Consider the following 17,394-nt stretch of genomic DNA (forward strand, 5'->3'; position numbering starts at 1 on the left):
ATCGCTTTAACCCGGGAGGCGGAGGTTGCAGTGAGTCAAAATTGTACCCCTGCATTCCAGCCTGGGCAACAGAGCGAGCCTCCACCTCAAAAAAAAAAAAAGAAAGAAAGAAAAAAGAAAATGGGCAGGGCCACATGTGATGGCTCATGCCTATAATCCTAGCACTTTGGGAGGCCGAGGCAGGACGGTTGTCTGAGCCCAGGAGTTTGAGACTAGCCTGGCCAACATGGTAAAACCCCCTCTCTGTTACAAAATACAAAAAAAAGAAAAAAATTAGCCAAGTGTAGTGGCATGTGCCTGTAGTCCCAGCTATTCCAGAGGCTGAGGCAAGAGAATCATTTGAACTCAGGAGGTAGAGGTTGCAGTGAGCCGAGATCACACCACTGCACTCCAGCCTGGGCAACAGAGCAAGACTTCATCTCAAAAAAAAAAAAAAAAAAAAAAAATTGTGACAGATGAAATCAATATGATACAATCTGCATTTGGCTAATTTGCTGCACCATCCTGCCTTTTTTCTATTTTATAAATAGAGCATTTTATAGAAAAGATCTGCTAAAATCAGTTTTAAGATCTGCTTTATGAATTGATGTTAGACCAGAAGACATCTGCTAATGTTTCTAAAACTGTATCTTGAAGCTAGTTTTTTTTAAGTCTCATGAAATAAAGACCTTCATTCACTCCTCCTAGACTATGGCGTTCTCATGATAGAGAAGGTCCATTGTGTTTCTCTCTGTAGTAACACAGTGAAACGGTGCTGACAGTTTGCCTGCACATGACCCTGCTACCCAGGGCATGGAGGCTCCAGGCTCCTTCTTTAGGCCTCACCCCATGGCAGCCTTGGTTAGTCTTGGTGTCCAAAGAGTCCAGAAACCATTCTGTTGCCCCTCAGGGCAGTAACCCAGGATAGAAAGTGGGACTAAAGGAACCAGGCTGCCGGGAAGGTAAGGTTGGAGTGTGCTGATAGGCCACACGCGGGGAAGAATGGGGAGACAGCAAGGACGGCTGGGACATGCAGGTGTCCGAGGGAAAGGTGTGCCTGAGGGTGATCCTTCCGAATACTAATGAGCGTTGTTAGCAAAGGCTCTGTAGGTCCCAGATGTATTCACCTGCATGCCACACCTCTGAGAAGCCCCAGTCAGATGGCCCTGATGGAAGCAGCCGCAGAGCCCCATACACATCATGTCTTGAAATAGGTTGTTGCCTTAGGTGTTAGCGTCTTAAGAAAACAAATAAATAGTAAAATAAAACTTCCCAGCTGGGTGTGGTGGCTCACGCCTGTAATCCCAGCACTTTGGGAGGCCGAGGAGGGTGGATCACCTGAGGTTCGGAGTTTGAGACCAGCCTGACCAACGTGGAGAAACCCTGTCTTTACTAAAAATACAAAATGAGCCAGGCATGATGACACATACCTGTAATCCCAGGTACTTGGGAGGCTGAGGCAGGAGAATCGCTTGAACCCGGGAGGCAGAGGTTGCGGTGAGCAGAGATCGCGCCACTACACTCCAGCCTGGGCAACAAGAGTGAACTCTGTCTTAAATAAATAAATAAAATAAAACTTCCCTTATTGGTACTAATTAGTAATTAAGGTAAAGGCTTGCCTGAATTAGGGAAAGTTTGAAGACTCACTTCACTTTCTGGTATTCAGCATTCTAACATAAAGGTTTACAAAGCATCGCTGGGCAGTTTTGCCAGTAAAGGCCCCTGTGCTGCTTTCATGATACAGAGGACTTATTCCAAACTGCAGTGAAATGCCGTGGACACATTTTCTGCAGGCGTCTCAGTAACTACGAAAGATGGTTTGTTTCTTACATACAAACTTAGACTTTATTTATACTGCTAAATACTTTGACATGTGTATGAGTAGAAGCAAAATATTTGGGACTATTTCTAAACAGCTAAATAACAATAAATGGATTGTAAACATACGTAAAATGATAACTTAATGAAGGCCACAGTAATTCATGTCTTTCTGTGTAGAATAAGTTCATTCAAATTAACGTTCCTCTCAGTATCAGAGTTCTCCTACAGTATGCATAGCAGATGATAATTTAGCCATTGTCATCTCCCTCTTTGCCTCCTTCCCCTCCTCTTCCTTCCTCCCACCATACATGTGTGCTATTTCCAGGGCACTATGGTCAGCACTGAGGATACATGGGGAAATGGCATGTGACCCTGCCCTCAGAGACCCAACAGTCTAGATATTTACGGCAGAGGGAGAATGGTTTAGGGAAGAGGTACGCTGAGGCTCCCTGGGTGAGAAGCAGGCTGTCCACTCTGCTAGGAGGAGAGAGAGCATGAGATTCGCAGCGGTTAGTTAGGCTTTCAAGTTTGCGGGGATGGCCCAGAAACAAAAAGCATGCTAGGCACAGCCCCTGTGATGCTCGCAGTTGTGAAGCTGTCTGGGCAGAGGCAGGCAGCCTGGCATGTTCGCAGTGTATAGTACTGGAGAGAAACATCGTGGCAGGCGGAGGCTATCTCAGAAACGATGAGAACTCCTTACTTCACAAAAAGAAAAGTTCTCTGTCTGAGAAGTGTATTTTATTAGAAAGTATGTCTGTATCATGCAATACAGGCCACTTCTTACTGCCACTGTAAAACCTGTCAGATGAGGCGTGGTGCAGCGGCTCATGCCTGTAATCCCAGCACTTGGGGAGGCCAAGGTGGGTGGATCACCTCAGATTAGGAGTTCAAAACCAGCCTGGTCAACATGGTGAAACACATCTCCACTAAAAATACAAAAATTAGCCAGGCTTGGTGGCGTGCGCCTGTAATACCAGCTACTTGCGAGGCTGAGGCAGGAAAATTGCTTGAACCCAGGAGGTGGAGGTTGCAGTGAGCTGAGATCGCGCCACTGCACTCCATCCTGGGAGACAGGGCAAGACTCCATCTCAAAAAGAAAAACAGTAATAACAAAAGAAGGTAGTTTCTTATATTGTGCCAAAATTCATCTCCTTTTCTATTTTACCTTTGGGTTCAAGCCACAGGAGCCACACAGAATGAGTTGGCCTGCTCTCTGCCACGTGCCTGTGTGGGTAGGTGGTGGTATGCTTCTTTAAATCTTGCCCCAAGCTGTGCATACCTTTGTTATCCTCCTTAATAGATGTTGAGTAATAGTTTTTTCTTTACATAACTCGATGGTAATTCCTGTTGGTCCTTTCAGAGTCTGTAAACAATTGATTATGATCTCCTTGATTTATCTTATAGATCTCCAAAGCAGTTGTCACTGTAGGCTCTTCTCTGTTGGCTTCCTTTCTGCCAGGTTCCTCTCTCTGTGGTTTTACTGGATTCTCCAGGGATAAGAACAATCATGGGTGTTAGACCAGCCTCTCCTTTGCTTACTGACTTACATTCAGCCTCTCTCCAGCACACCATCTTCTTTTGGTCATCTTAGGATTTCAGAGAAACAAAAAGTAGGTCGTGCTCACAAATATGCTGGGAGCCTTTTATTTTGTTTTGTTTTGTTTTGAGTCTCACTCTGTCGCCCAGGCTGGAGTGCAGTGGCACAGTCAGGACTCACTGCGGCTCTCTGGTTATCCTCTGCTGGGGATCCCTGTCATAGAGAAACAGTATTTTTTGTTTTTTAAATCTCACCACTATTATCTTTTATACTTTAGAAGCAAACTAAGAAAGAAATACATGTCTGAAAAATGTTACAAAAAATGAATTAGGATGAACTAAAATAGCTCAGAGGAGTTGAGAGACGTATGTTACCGCCCAGGCGATGTTTTCATGAGTTATCTGTATAAGAATCTGCTTTTTAACAGGACTTGCAGGCAGCTCATGTGCACCTTGGAGTGTGAAAAGCTCTGCTCTAGTGGACCATTGACACTCCCCGAGTCACCATGAGTGACTGATCTATTGGTAGCTCTGTTTAAGAGAAGGTAAACAAATACGGCATATCAGTCATAGGAGTCAAGTGTTGAGAATCACAGTTTAATTTTGTTTGCAGCTACAGACCACCAGGCCAAGTGATCATGTTTGACTATACAGCAGTGTTTGGACTGGGGAGGACGTGGCTTTGTCTCCCACACAGATGAGACGCTTGGTGGCTTGATGACAGCAAGTGAAGAGCTGCTCCCCTGCCCTGGAGTAGGATGGTTTCCATGACAACAGTTCTGTGCACTGAGCTTCCCTTATCTTTTTTGTTTTTAAACCCCGGTATTAATCAACAACGCAGAGACTAAAAAGGGTACTTCATTTCGTTTTTAAAGAATTTTACTTCACATTATGTCATCATTATGAGTTTCTCTGAGAGAAAGTCTTTATGCAGAAAAGTGTGGTTTTATGAGTGATGGACCAAACATTTCTTCATTAATCTCAAACTGGCACAGCTGAGAGATTTCAGGTAGCCCATACTGACCTAAGCTTGGTTTTAAGAATACAGTACTTCTGTTTGGTGTTTGTCCTGCTGTATATCAATAGATCTTCAAGTGGAAAACCGTTTATTACATAGAGTCATTAACTACCATGGCCAGGTGTATAGAATGATCTTTCTCCTTGCCCAGGGAAGAAATATCTTATTTCACAGTACTATATGGTGGTGATCAGTATAAGACGTATTTGTATTTTTAGTTCTTTTATAATGTGATGCAAAGCTTTGATTTGTTTGACCTTTTGCACTCTCTTTAGTGATAATCTATTATTTCTCCTTTTTTTTTTTTTTTTTTTGACACACATTCTTGCTCTATTGCCCAGGCTGGAGTGCAGTGGCACAATCTCGGCTCACTGCAGCCTCCGCCTCCTGAGTTCAAGCAGTTCTCCCACCTCAGCCTCCCGAGTAGCTGGGATTACAGGGACACACCACCATGTCCAGCTAATATTTGCATTTTTAATAGAGACAGGGTTTCACCATGTTGGCCAGGCTGGTCTCGAACTCCTGACCTCAGGTGATCCACCTGCCTCAGCCTCCCAAAGTCTTGGGATTACAGGCATGAGCCAGCACTCCCAGCCTGATCATCTATTACTTCTGTAGCAGATTAAAACCCACCAAATTTTATTTTATAAAAGTACTAATTAAAAAAAAAAGCATGGTTAGTGAGAAAAGCATTAAGAGCACTAAAATCAGCCCTTCGGGAAGCGAAAGTTAGCTCCAGGGCCTTTGCTTCACGTTCTGTGAAGACGCCAACAGCTCTGTGGAAGCAGCTGTGCTGCTGCTCCTGGTCCACACCATTGTCCTCTCGTCTCTGCATTGTCCGGTAGCCCAGTAACCAGCCTAGCTGCCTACCTGCCACCTTCTCAGTTTATTCTCAACATAGCCAGATGATGTCCCGGCCCCTCTATAGCATTCCACGGGGCAGGGTGTTGCAGGCATCACCTCAGGTGCATTCTGTGGTGCTCAGAATAAAAGCCACCAGTCTTTAGTGCTGTCCTGTGAAACCCCTCGCTCACCTCTCTGATCTCACCTCCTATTGCTGTTCCCTCCTGTGCCCCAAGACAGGCCACATGCTTCAGCCTCAGGGCCTTCGCACTGGCTGATCCTGTCTGGAACTACTCTTCCTGAGATCTCTGCACGGCTGTCTTCTCCACATTCTTCAGATCTTTGCTCATATGACAATTTCTCAGAGAGGCTTTCCTTGGACACCATGTTTAAATGTTGACTCCCAGTGCCCACCCCCAACAAACACATGTTCTCTGTCACCCTCTCTCGCTTTACTTTTCTTCATACCACGTGTTGTCATCTGATGGGTTTTATCTTTTACTTTAGCATTTATTGTCAGTCTCCTTCCAGAACGTTATCTCCTTGAAAAAGTCCTTTTGTCTTGTTCGGTGCACAACCACACCACCTAGAATGAGGTGCACACTGTTTGCAGTGCACACTGTTTTGAATGGATGAATGAAATTGACCCTCCCTAACCCCATAACTAGATATGAATTTAGAGCCAAGTGTATTAAGGGGTTTCTTCCCTCCGGTTTTGTTCTCATCCCTATTGCTAAGAAGACTGAAATGTTAGAAGATCTTGTAAAAATTAACCACAGCTGTGAGACATTTAAAACACTATGTGGTGAGTTAGGAAATGCCCATTAAGTGTTGATTTGTTAGGCAAATGGGAGCGCACTGCACACTCAGTGCACACCAGGTCTCAGGGGTGCCAAGTGTGCGGCGCAGTCCCTGGCGGTCGGAGGAGGGGCAGGGAGTGGGGCCTCCTTCTGGGATCTTCACACTGCCTTGCCATTGGCCCCTGGCTGTGGTGGCATCCCGCAGCAAACTTGGGCTCTCACGCACCCTCCTCTGAGAGCCACTGCTTTGGTCTCTGTGTGTCTGTGTATCCACTCACCAAGGTTGTTGCATCGAGGACTTCCTTGGGCTGAAATTTGTTTTCCTTTTTGTTTATGATGTTTCTTAATAACCCACTGCCGTGAGTCCTCTCTGCTGGGTTGCTACCCAAATGTGACTTGAACTTTGTGCTCTTTCTTGTTTAGTATCTGAAGATTTATTTTGGCCATGGGAGTATAGGAAACAAAAATTTATAGATGTAAATGTAGATGATGCCCGTCTAATTACTGGTGACCCAGGGGTGGGGGCGCGCACTGTGGGGTGGAGCCTCCGCAGCAGAGCCCTGTGTCTGTCTGGCAGGATTATCCGTTTCTGGCAATGGATGCAACAGATTCTGTTAGCCCGAAGCCACCATTCATTCAAGAATGTATCTGTTGAGTAGTCAGTACCGGGGAACACGCTAATAAAATGAGCTCCGTGTCCACCCTCATGGAGACCTAAATTAAATAATCGTGTAATGCATAGTTACATGTAGCTACAAACTGTCCAAGTGCTCTGGTGGAGAAGGTCAAGGTGTCCTGGGGCTTAGCGTAGGGGAATTTGTCCTAGTTGTGGGATCATGTAACTGGAGTGAGGGTGAGCAGGTTCCTGGATAGGCATGTACGTCGGGGGAGGGAGGGCAGAATACGTGCATTAATTTCCAAGCAGGGAAAATAAGGTGTGGGAAATCTCTGCGGTGTTGAGTGATCTCGTGCATTCATAGGAGTGAAAGGAGACCAGTGTGGCTGAAGTGAGAGGACGATGAGGGAGAGCGGTGCATGAAGGAGGTGGGGCAGGGCCAAGAGTCCCCATCCTGTGTTTATCATAGACCAACGCAGAGCACTAAAGAGTATAGGTAGGGCTCAGCCACGATCTGTTTTCTATTTTAAAAGGTTTATTTTGTGCCAGGCATAGTCATACCTGTAGCCCAGCAACTCGGGAGTCTGAGGTGGGAGGATCGCTTGAGGCCAGGAGTTCCAGGCCAGCCTTGGCAACATAGCAAGACCTTGTCTCCTCAAAAAATAAAAAATGAGTGGGCATGGTAGTGCACATACGTATATTATCTCTGCAACTTGGGAGGCTGAGGTGGGAGGATCGCTTGAGCCCGGGAGTTTGAGGCTGCAGTGAGCTGTGACTCTAGTACTGCACTCCAGCCTGAGTGTCGAAGTGAAACCCTGTCTCCAAAACAAACAGACAGATGAAGGGTTTACTCTGGACACATTGTGGATCATGAATTGGAAGGGAGAAAGTACGGAAGTGGAAAACAGCAAGAAGTGTTTTGTGTTTGTCCAGGAGAAAGAACCATGGCAGCTTGGACTAGGATGGTGGTGGTAGAGAACGCAGTCCGTTGGCATCCTGGTGGTGACTGCTCCGATATGCTCACTGAGCAATCTGCTGCTGATGTGGCCTAATCTTTGCCTGCCTATGAGGTGCTTATGCCTAGGATTTATGGGCTTCCAAACTGGATGGAGCAAGTGTCCAGCATATCCGACAATTGCATTTTTCATTATAAGTGAATACTTGGGCATTTTGGCTTTATCAGTCTCTTGTGAGCTTTGTTAGCATGAAGCGGTATTGATCAACGTGATCATCTCTGGAACCTTAGTGAGAGAGACTTTGGGAGCCAGAGATTTCAGGGACAGAACCGAGACACTCATAAGTTCCCAATGGTAAATGTCACCTGCCAGCGATTCTGAACAATTACCTTTTCTGGGGAATAACCTCTTTTTTGAAAAAGCCTTCCCTTTATAATTTTTTTTTTTTAATTTTAAGTAAATCTTTAAAACCAAATCAGTCAATTTTTTCTATCTTTAAAACAGCAGTTATTTCACCTAGCAAGGAAAGGTACTGCCCACCTGAAAAGAACTTCAGAGGGAGTGTGGTTTGAAAAGGCATATCGAATGTAGAAGGATTCAAAATCCAGGAGAGTCTTATTCTAATTTGTTTCCCTGTGTATCTAACTTTTGATTGTGTCACCTTAATTTCTTTTGAAGTCATAAGTTGTTTTTCAAATCTCTTATTATCTGTGTAGGTAGTAATGATGTCTTCTTAAGATTCTATTTAGGAACTCAGTAAAATTAGGCAGCTGAAATAATTGAGTAAAGTTTAATGAAGCCCTTTTGGCACTCCAAGTTTGGAAAATAGCAAATAATAATGTAGAACATTTTGTGAGCATTTGTGCCAGTCACTAACGGTATTCTCTTTATATTTTGCAGGAGGAACGTGGAAGAAACAGAGATACTTTTAGTGGAACAGAATAAACCACTGAACAGGTAACTGAGATTAGTAGTTGTATATACATTTATTAAGTTAAAATTTGTAAGGGCCTAGAATAGTACATGGCACATAGTAAATAGGATGTAGGTATGTGCTGCTATTAGGTTCTTTTAAATGTACATAAGCCCCAAATAAACCAATTATACAAACCAAAAATACCAAACAAAAGCAAACCGTCTTCCCAAAGCAAGTGTGAACATCATTGGCAAGTTCTGATGTGGCCTCTGTATAGCCTGTCATCATGGCGCTGAGAAATTTACCTTGAAACTTCTTCATCTTTGAGCACCCTATGTCCTCCAGCACCCATTCATTTTTGTCTTTGACCTTCTAAGTGTCAGATTGGTTTCCAGTTGGAAACCAAACAAAGTTCTTTGAAATTCTTGAAGAGCTGGTTCCAGGGGAGCATAGTGTAGCTTACAGGTGGCACTGAAATGGCTGACGGTCACAAAGATTGTGAGGATGGAGTGAAAAGCAGTAGTACTCCCATTTTCTGATGATGGCAGGTGACAACCTTGGAATAAGAAGTTCCAAACTGTCATTCCTGCTTAGTCACTAACTTCCTGTAATAAAACTGCTGGCATTACTGAGATCTGCTGACACCTTCAGCAAACATTAATAAAAGGGCATCTTACATGTCCAGTCCTCTACTTGGTGATGGGATTTGACGTTGAATGTACTACCGTTCTCCTCACTCCACTCCCATCTCTGGCTCTTCACCGATTCCTGCCCAGCGAGATGCTGTAGGTCCTGCCATCCGCCTCGTCCCCAGCCTTGCTGTCTCTCCTGCCAGCTCCCCTTCAGCACCTCAGCATCCCTTTATTAAGGGTGGGAAAAGATGCCAGAGATGGGACTGAGAGTCGCATCTGGTAGTTAGACTTTTCTCTAATGGCATTCATATTGCATCTTCCTCGGCCCTGACTTCCGCTTCATAATTTACATAGTTTATTTTAAATATAATGTTGTATGTTTTGCCCTGTTCGGGGATTTTGGGATCTCACCTTTGACAGTTACATTTCTGTTTTGGAGGTTTTGTATCTGGTATTATTAGCTTGAGAGAGAGGTGGGGCACTGGGGGTACACTTAATATTTCCATAGCTTTCAGATCTTTTTATTAGAACCCACAGGGGGAAATACCTGTTACCTTAGGGCCCAGCACCCATATTTGTACATGTGGGTGTGTAGTTTCCTGAAGTGAGACCTTACTGTATGCAAGCTGGGATAGAATTTTTTTATATTCTATCAGTTTTTCTTTTTCCTTTTTTTCTCTTTTTAATGTTCATCATAATCGGCAAAGTGGATTTCTTAACCTGCTCGTTGGTTGTCCTTCGACAGACTTGCAGTATTGCATTGCTATGGTAGGTGCACGTGGTTTCTTGCCCTTCTCCCCATATTCTTCCTAACCTGTGCAAGCCTTTTTTACCCCTACAAATGCCTCAGACCTGCCTGAACTTTATTCTTTATGTGCTGAGCTCTCTCCTTCCTTTTGTAATAAGCCTCTGTTTCTATTTTCTCAACTACCGTTTCCTCCTCAACTTTCTTTCTGTCTGAACTTGGAATTCTTCTCCTCCTAATCATTAGTGAAGAATCCTTTTATTTACCATTTTAAATAAGATCAATCCTTCTATGCTGTTAGATCTTGCATATTAAGTATAATTTTCAAAATAGTAATGCTTATTTTTCGTTGATTTTTATATATTTTTAGATCCCTCTATTCCGTTTCACAGAAACATAAGTATTCTGATGGTGTAATCTCATGATTTGTGCCCTTAAATGGTCCAATGGACCACACAATTACACTTGATTTATCGTCTTGGTTCATGCCATGGGCTGGAGAGAGCCATCTGCTGGCCCAAATGTAGTGTTGCATTGTTTTTGTATGCTGAAGTTCATCACCTTGTCATTTTTTTTATTTAGTACCTTAAACTTTCATGGTGTGCAGGTGAGCTTGTATACTGGAATGTGCTGAAGTCGTCTACCTAAGCTTTTCAAGAATTTTTAGCATTTCCAGCTCAACATCTAATTAATTGAAATGTAGTCATACATTATAACACAGTTTAAGGAGCTGAGATCTAGTAGGGGAAAAGGATTTCGTGGTAAAACCTGAGTCTTCACCTTCATATATTTTTGATGGGCAAAATAACAGTTAAATAAAGGTTTGGATCCATTTAAAACTTTTGGAAATGGGCCTGGCGCAGTGGCTCACGCCTGTAAACCCAGCACTTTGGGAGGCTGAGGTAGGCGGATCACAAGATCAGGAGATTGAGACCATCTTGGCTAACATGGCGAAACCTCATCTCTACTAAAAATACAAAAATTAGCCAGACATGGTGGCACACGCCTGTAGTCCTAGCTACTTGGGAGGCTGAGGCAGGAGAATCGCTTGAACCTAGGAGGCAGAGGTTGCAGTGAGCCGAGATTGCACCACTGCACTCCAGCCTGGGTGACAGTGCGAGACTCTGTCTCAAAAAAAAAAAAAAAAAGTAATTCACTTTTCCAAGATAAAAAATAACCAAAAAATTTTTATTTGTATAAATTTAAAAAGTACAAGTGCAGTTTTGTTACATGGATGTATTGTGTAGCAGCAAAGCCTGAGCTTTTAATGTAACCATCACCTGAAGAGTGTACATTATACCCATTAGGTAATTTCTCATCCCTTACCCCCTCCCACTCTCTCACCCTTCCAAGTCTCCAGTGACTGGTATTCCACACTCTTATACGTCCATGTGTACACATATTTAGCTCCACTTATTAGTGAGAACATGTCATATTTGCCTTTTCATTTCTGAATTTTTTTGCTTAGTCCATCCATGTTGCTGTAGAAGACATTTTTTCACTTTTTTGTGGCTGACTAGTATTCCATTGTATATATTACCACATTTTCTTCATCCAGTCATCAGTTGATGGACACTTAGGTTGGTACCATAACTTTGCTATAGTGAATTGTGCTGTAATAAACATATGAGTGTGCAGGTATCTTTTTTATATAATGATTTAATTTTGCAGTGGTATATACCCATTAGTGTGATGGTTGTATCAAATGGCAGAAGAATTTAATTTTTAACTGGTGTAGGTTTACAGCTTAAGGTGTGCTATATGAGAGGTACAGTTGGTGCTAGCTATAAAGCCAGTGCTGGAAAAATAAGAAATCTAAAATCTGTTGCTCCCTTACTTTGAAACTCTACTTAGAGTGTCACAGTGATTCTGTACCATCCTTAGTGAGAGTCTCACTGATTTCAGAAGCAAGCTTATTTAAAAAGGAATTGCAATTATACACTTACATCTAAGATTTCTCCATAAATATGACAAATTTTAAAGATTATAATATGCAACATTATTCTTTTAAACAACACTAAACACCTGTCTTTGAGGGATATTTCTAAAGCTAAAATGCAATAAACAAGATAATTGTATCCCAGTTTTCTGCTTTGGAAAGATCTCATTGGAGTAGCCGAGGAAATTTCTAAATGTTTTGTTATTGAAGCCAAGCCAAAGTTGCTCGTTTGATTCTTTGACTGTGTCCTGATTTCAGTTATGATTAGTGAAGCCTTTCTGTATCCTTAAATATAGCAGATTTCTCCGAAGTTTAGCCAAATATTAGTATTATAGATTAACACATTCCTATGTTTTACAATTATTTTTAATTATTTACAATTATTTTTAATGCACATAGCACAATTCGGATTACTTTGTTTTGTAGTATCTAGAGTTTGAAAGGATCGTGAGAAGAAGACAGAGATACTTGGAGGCCAGTGGATGCTGTAGTGTATCTGTCAAAATTATTTGAAAAAGTCGCTCTCTAGGATTTCATTTGGATTTCTCTTTTTAATTTTCTAAGATCATTTTTAATGATTCATAATGTGTTTTTTTTTTCATTAGATAAATAGAACCCAGACAATAATAAAAATTTTCTGATGTTTTCTTCTTAACCTTATGTTAGAGGGCACAAATCCTGCTTTGGACATCTGTTCCTTGAATATGTTCTTTCTTCTTTACTCACCATTTACCTTGAAGAATAATTAAACAGTATTCTTTTTTATTTTATTTATTTATTTTTTGCACATTGTTGCCCAGGCTGGAGTGCAATGGCACGATCTTAGCTCACTGCAATCTCTACCTCCTGGGTTCAAGCAATTCTCCTGGCTTAGCCTTCCAAGTAGCTGGGATATTACAGGTGCCCATCACCATGCCTGGCTAATATTTTGTATTTTTAGTAGAGACAGGGTTTCACTATGTTGGCCAGGCTGATCTTGAACTCCTGACCTCATGATCTGCCCACCTCCCCTTCCCAAAGTGCTAGGATTACAGTTGTGGGCCACTGCGCCTGGCCAACCAGTCCAGTATTCTACATTCTTGTGCATTTATATCATTTGGGTTAGGACACAATTAGTGCATCACCTCTTCCTAGAAAGGCCCGAGGTGATGCAGCAGTACTTTCCCGGCACTCATATCATTTTGAAGCAGCTGAAAGCCAGTCCTAGGAAAATGCCTGAGGGGTTAGACTAGTAGTGATCTAGAGCCCTCTATAAATTGAGGAAACACAAAAAAGGGAATAATCATGGAGAGCTGATGAAAAATCCTGTCTAGGAAAAACTAAATAAGCAGCTCCAGTATAAGAACCACAAAGACACACTCTTTCTGCCTTTCCCACAATAGCAACGTGCTGCAGCCCGACAGAGCCGGTGTCCTCAAACTGCTCCAACGTGGATCTTGCATTTACCATTGAACTTAATTCTTCTCATTTATTTTCATTCTCTTTCCTTTTGCTTTTTGAAACACCCTACTACTTGTTCTCATGCCTCTCTGATTATTTCTTCCAAGTAATTTTATAAGCTACACTAAAACTTGGGTTAACAACGGGTATTTTTTTGTCCCATTTCATTCTTGGTTGATGAACTCAAAGTATTATCTCAGCATAGGCAGAGTCAGGTGCTTGGGATGTGGTATTAAAGAGAATTCAGATAAATACTTCAAAGCCACTTCATTGGAATCCCTAATTTAAAAAAAGTTAAGAAATCATAAAATGAGGCCAGGTGCGGTGGCTCATGCCTGTAATCCCAGAACTTTAGGAGGCCAAGGTGGGCGGATCATGAAGTCAGGAGATCGAGACCATCCTGGTCAACATGGTGAAACCCCGTCTGTACTAAAAATACAAAATGTAGCTAGGCATGGTGGCATTGTGTAATTCTAGCTATTCAAGAGGCTGAGGCAGGAGAATCCCTTGTACCTGGGAGACGGAGGTTGCACTGAGCCAAGATCATGCCACTGCACTCCAGCCTGGGCAACAGAGCTAGACTTTGTCTCAAAAAAAAAAAAGAAAGAAAGAAAGAAAAAGAGAAATTATAAAATGAATCTTTAACTGGATTTTGGTAGTTGTCATTTGGAAGGAATTGTAAGAGTGAATTCCAGCCTGTTTCCTAATTTACTGTTGTCTCTATTGAGACAACAGTACATGGTACATGACTGGAATCCAGTAGAAAAGCCCCGGAATGTGTATTTTAGTCCTTATAGCCAACAGCTTTGAAAATATACAGAAAAGGAGGCTAAATCCTTGCCCTGGCTCTGGCTTCAGTTCATAGGCCTTTGTCTCTTCTCTGCTCCATTTCAAAAGCTATAAAGGCTAAGTGTCATAGGACAAGACTGTAGTGGCTTCAGAGAATGGCCGACTTGAGAAAAAGACTATTGATGATTCAGGGGGATAAATTATTGTAGCAATTAGTATTTGGGGACATAAAATACTATTTTTCAGTTTAGTAACCCCAAACAAGAAGAAAAGCATGTATTTCTAGAAATATTTTATGTTTTTCCAATTTTTTCTGGCCATTTTTCTTTATTCATTTTCTGAGAGGGAAATGGAAGTGAAAATAGAAACTATTACTTCTTTTTTCAAGACACCCAGATTGATCGTGAAAAGTGTAAGTGGTCACCGTCAGGTAGCTAAGTACTTCTTTGAATCGTGTGAATAAAGGAAGAAAAAAACAAGATACTAAACAGTAAGTGCGTTATGCGTTGCTAGTTTTGAACTTCAGTGCTTAACAATGCTAAAGTGAAAGTGTGTGTTTGTTGCTATGAAATAATGTTCCGGAACATACAGAGTAGCTACTATTGTTGCTACAAAGAAAAGACACTTCACACACTCAGTAAGTTCTTTTAGTTGTGTTTCTTATAGTTAAGGAATGTCGATCTATTTTATATTTTTGTGGTGTAACTTACGTGGCAAAGAAAACAATCACGTTAATTACATTTAGCGAGTATTTCCCATATGCCAAGGATTGGCTGAAAAACATGAGAGTAAGAATGACAGGTGCTGTCATCCCAGTTTTACAGGACGTGCATGCTATAAGAAAGCCAAGTCAGATTAGTATATGAAAGAACACAGTTACCTACCCTTGTTGGGAATCAGTGACAATAATCTCATTAGAATATTGTGCTAATTGACTGCAAATAATACGTCAGCAGTATTTACAAGTTTAAAAACCTTTTCATTTTACATGGTTGATTAGTAGTGATGGCATTGCAAAGAAAATACAACTAGGTCATAATAGTATTAAAAATAACAGGTTTTTCTAAGTTTGAAACAATATTTTTGATGTTAAAAGTGTTTAAGTATACACTTGTAATTTATAGTGCATTGTTTAGTCCTCAGAGATAGAATAGTGTAATTAAAAAAAAAAAAATCAAAGTAGAGCTGGGCGTGGTGGCTCACGCCTGTAATCCCAACACTTTGGGAGGCTGAAGCAGGTAGATCACCTGAGATCAGGAGTTCAAGACCAGCCTGGCCACCATGGCGAAACCCTGTCTCTCCTAAAAATATAAAAATTAGCCAGGCATGGTGACCTGCACCTGTAATCCTAGCTCAGGAGGCTGAGGCAGGAGAATTGTATGAACCTTGGAGGTGGAGGTTGCGGTGAGCCAAGATTGTGCCACTGCACTCCAGCCTGGGTGACAGAGTGAGACTCTGTTTCAAAAAAAAAAAAAAAAAAGTAGCATTCCCATTTGAAATGTATAATCAACATAATATGCCCACATCAGTATTTCAGGTATGCCTACACCAATGATTGGGAAAAAATATACACAGAAGTGGAACTGCTGGATCATATGGTAACACTTTTTTATATTTGGAAGAACCTCCATGCTGTTTTCCATAACAGCTGCATTTTACATTCTCACCAATAGTGTGAAAGGGTTCCAACTTCTCCATATCCCACCATTATTTATCTTTTGTTTGGTTTGGTTTTTTTTTTTCTAATAGGCATCCTAAAAGGTGTGAGGTGATATGTTGTGATTTTGATTTGCGTTTCTTTTAAGATTAGTGATGTTGAGCACCTTTTCATATACTCGATGGCCATTTCTATGCCTTCTTTTAAAAAATGTCTATTCGGCCAGGCGCGGTGGCTCATGCCTGTAATCCCAACACTTTGGGAGGCCAAGGTGGGTGGATCAGTTGAGATCAGGAGTTCGAGACCAGCCTGGCCAATATGGTGAAACATCATCTTTACTGAAAATACAAAAATTAACCAGGCATGGTGGTACATGCTTGTAAATCCCAGCTACTCAGGAAGCTGAGACAGGAGAATGACTTGAACCTGGGAGGTGGAGGTTGCAGTGTGCAGAGATCACACCATTGCACTCCAGCCTGGGTGACAAGAGCGAAACTCCGTCTCAATAAAACAACAACAAAAAGTCTATTCAGGGCCGCATGCAGTGGCTTTTGAGAGGCCAGCACTTTTGAGAGGCCAAGGTGGGTGGATCACTTGAAGCCAGGAGTTCGAGACCAGTCTGGGCAATATAGCAAGTCTCTACTAAAAATAAAAAATTTAGCTGAGTGTGATGATGCACGCCTGAAATCCCAGCTATTCAGGAGGCTGGGGCATGAGAATCGCTTGAACCTGGGAGGGGGAGGTTGCAGTGAGCTGAGATTGCACCACTGCACTCCAGCCTGGGTGATGGAATGAGACCCTGTCTCCAAAAAAAAAAAAAAAAGTCTAAAAAATTCTATTCATTTTTAAATGTCTTTGCCCGTTTCTAAAGCAAGTTATTTTGTTGTTGTTTGGTTTGTTTGTTTGCTATTGAGTTGTAGGAGTTCATTATGTATTTTAGATATTAACTGTTTATCAGATATGTGGTTTGCTAATATCTTCTCCCATTCTATAGGTTGCCTTTCACTCTGTTGATTTTTCCTTTGCTGTACAGTTTTTTGGCTTGATGTCATCCCACTTGTGTATTTTTGTGTATTTTTGCTTTAATTGCCTGTGGTTTGGTGTCATAGTCATGAAATCATTGCCTAGACCAGTGTCATGAAGCTTTCCCCTGTGTTTTCTCCTAGGAGTTTTATAGGTTCAGGTCTTATGTTTGAATCATTAATCAAGCCAGGCACAGCGGCATCTCACACCCATAATCCCAGCACTTTGGCAGCCAAGGCAGGTGGATCACTTGAGGTTAGGAGTTCAAGACCAGCCTGGCCAACATGGTGAAACCTTGTCTCTACTAAAAATACCAAAAAAAAAAAAAAAAAAAAAATTAGCTGGACACAGTGGCAGGTGCTGTGATCCCAGCTACTCAAGAGGCTGAGGCATGAGAATTGCTTGAACCCGGGAGATGGAGGTTGCAGTGAGCGGAGATCATGCCACTGCACTCATCCTGGGTGACAGTGAGACTGTGTCTCAAGAAGAAAAAAAAAAACCAAAGCATTAATCCGTTTTGAGTTGGTTTTATGTAAGGTTTAAGATAAGGTCTGTATTAGTCTGTTCTTGCACAACTTTACAGAAATACCTGAGATTGGGTCATTTATAAAGAATAAGTTTGTTATGAATTGCCTCATCTCAGGTATTTCTTTACAGCAGTCCAAGAACAGACCGATGCCGACC

The 17,394-nt window shown here is 41.9% G+C and overlaps 1 long non-coding RNA gene across 2 annotated transcripts in view; it reads left to right on the forward strand.

The window, feature by feature from the left end:
• LOC105732014 (uncharacterized) overlaps window positions 1-17,394 on the forward strand; it is a 239,360-nt gene that overhangs the window by 113,014 nt on the left and 108,952 nt on the right. For both annotated transcript variants that reach the window (XR_010341610.1, XR_010341611.1), the window contains exon 3: window positions 8,470-8,526. This is a non-coding gene — a long non-coding RNA (uncharacterized LOC105732014). The remainder of the gene's footprint in view (window positions 1-8,469; window positions 8,527-17,394) is intronic.

This window comes from Aotus nancymaae, unplaced genomic scaffold (assembly GCF_030222135.1).
Source record: "Aotus nancymaae isolate 86718 unplaced genomic scaffold, 86718_ANA_hifiasm-v0.15.2.pri h1tg000002l, whole genome shotgun sequence".
In the NCBI taxonomy this organism is placed as follows: Eukaryota; Metazoa; Chordata; class Mammalia; order Primates; family Aotidae; genus Aotus; species Aotus nancymaae.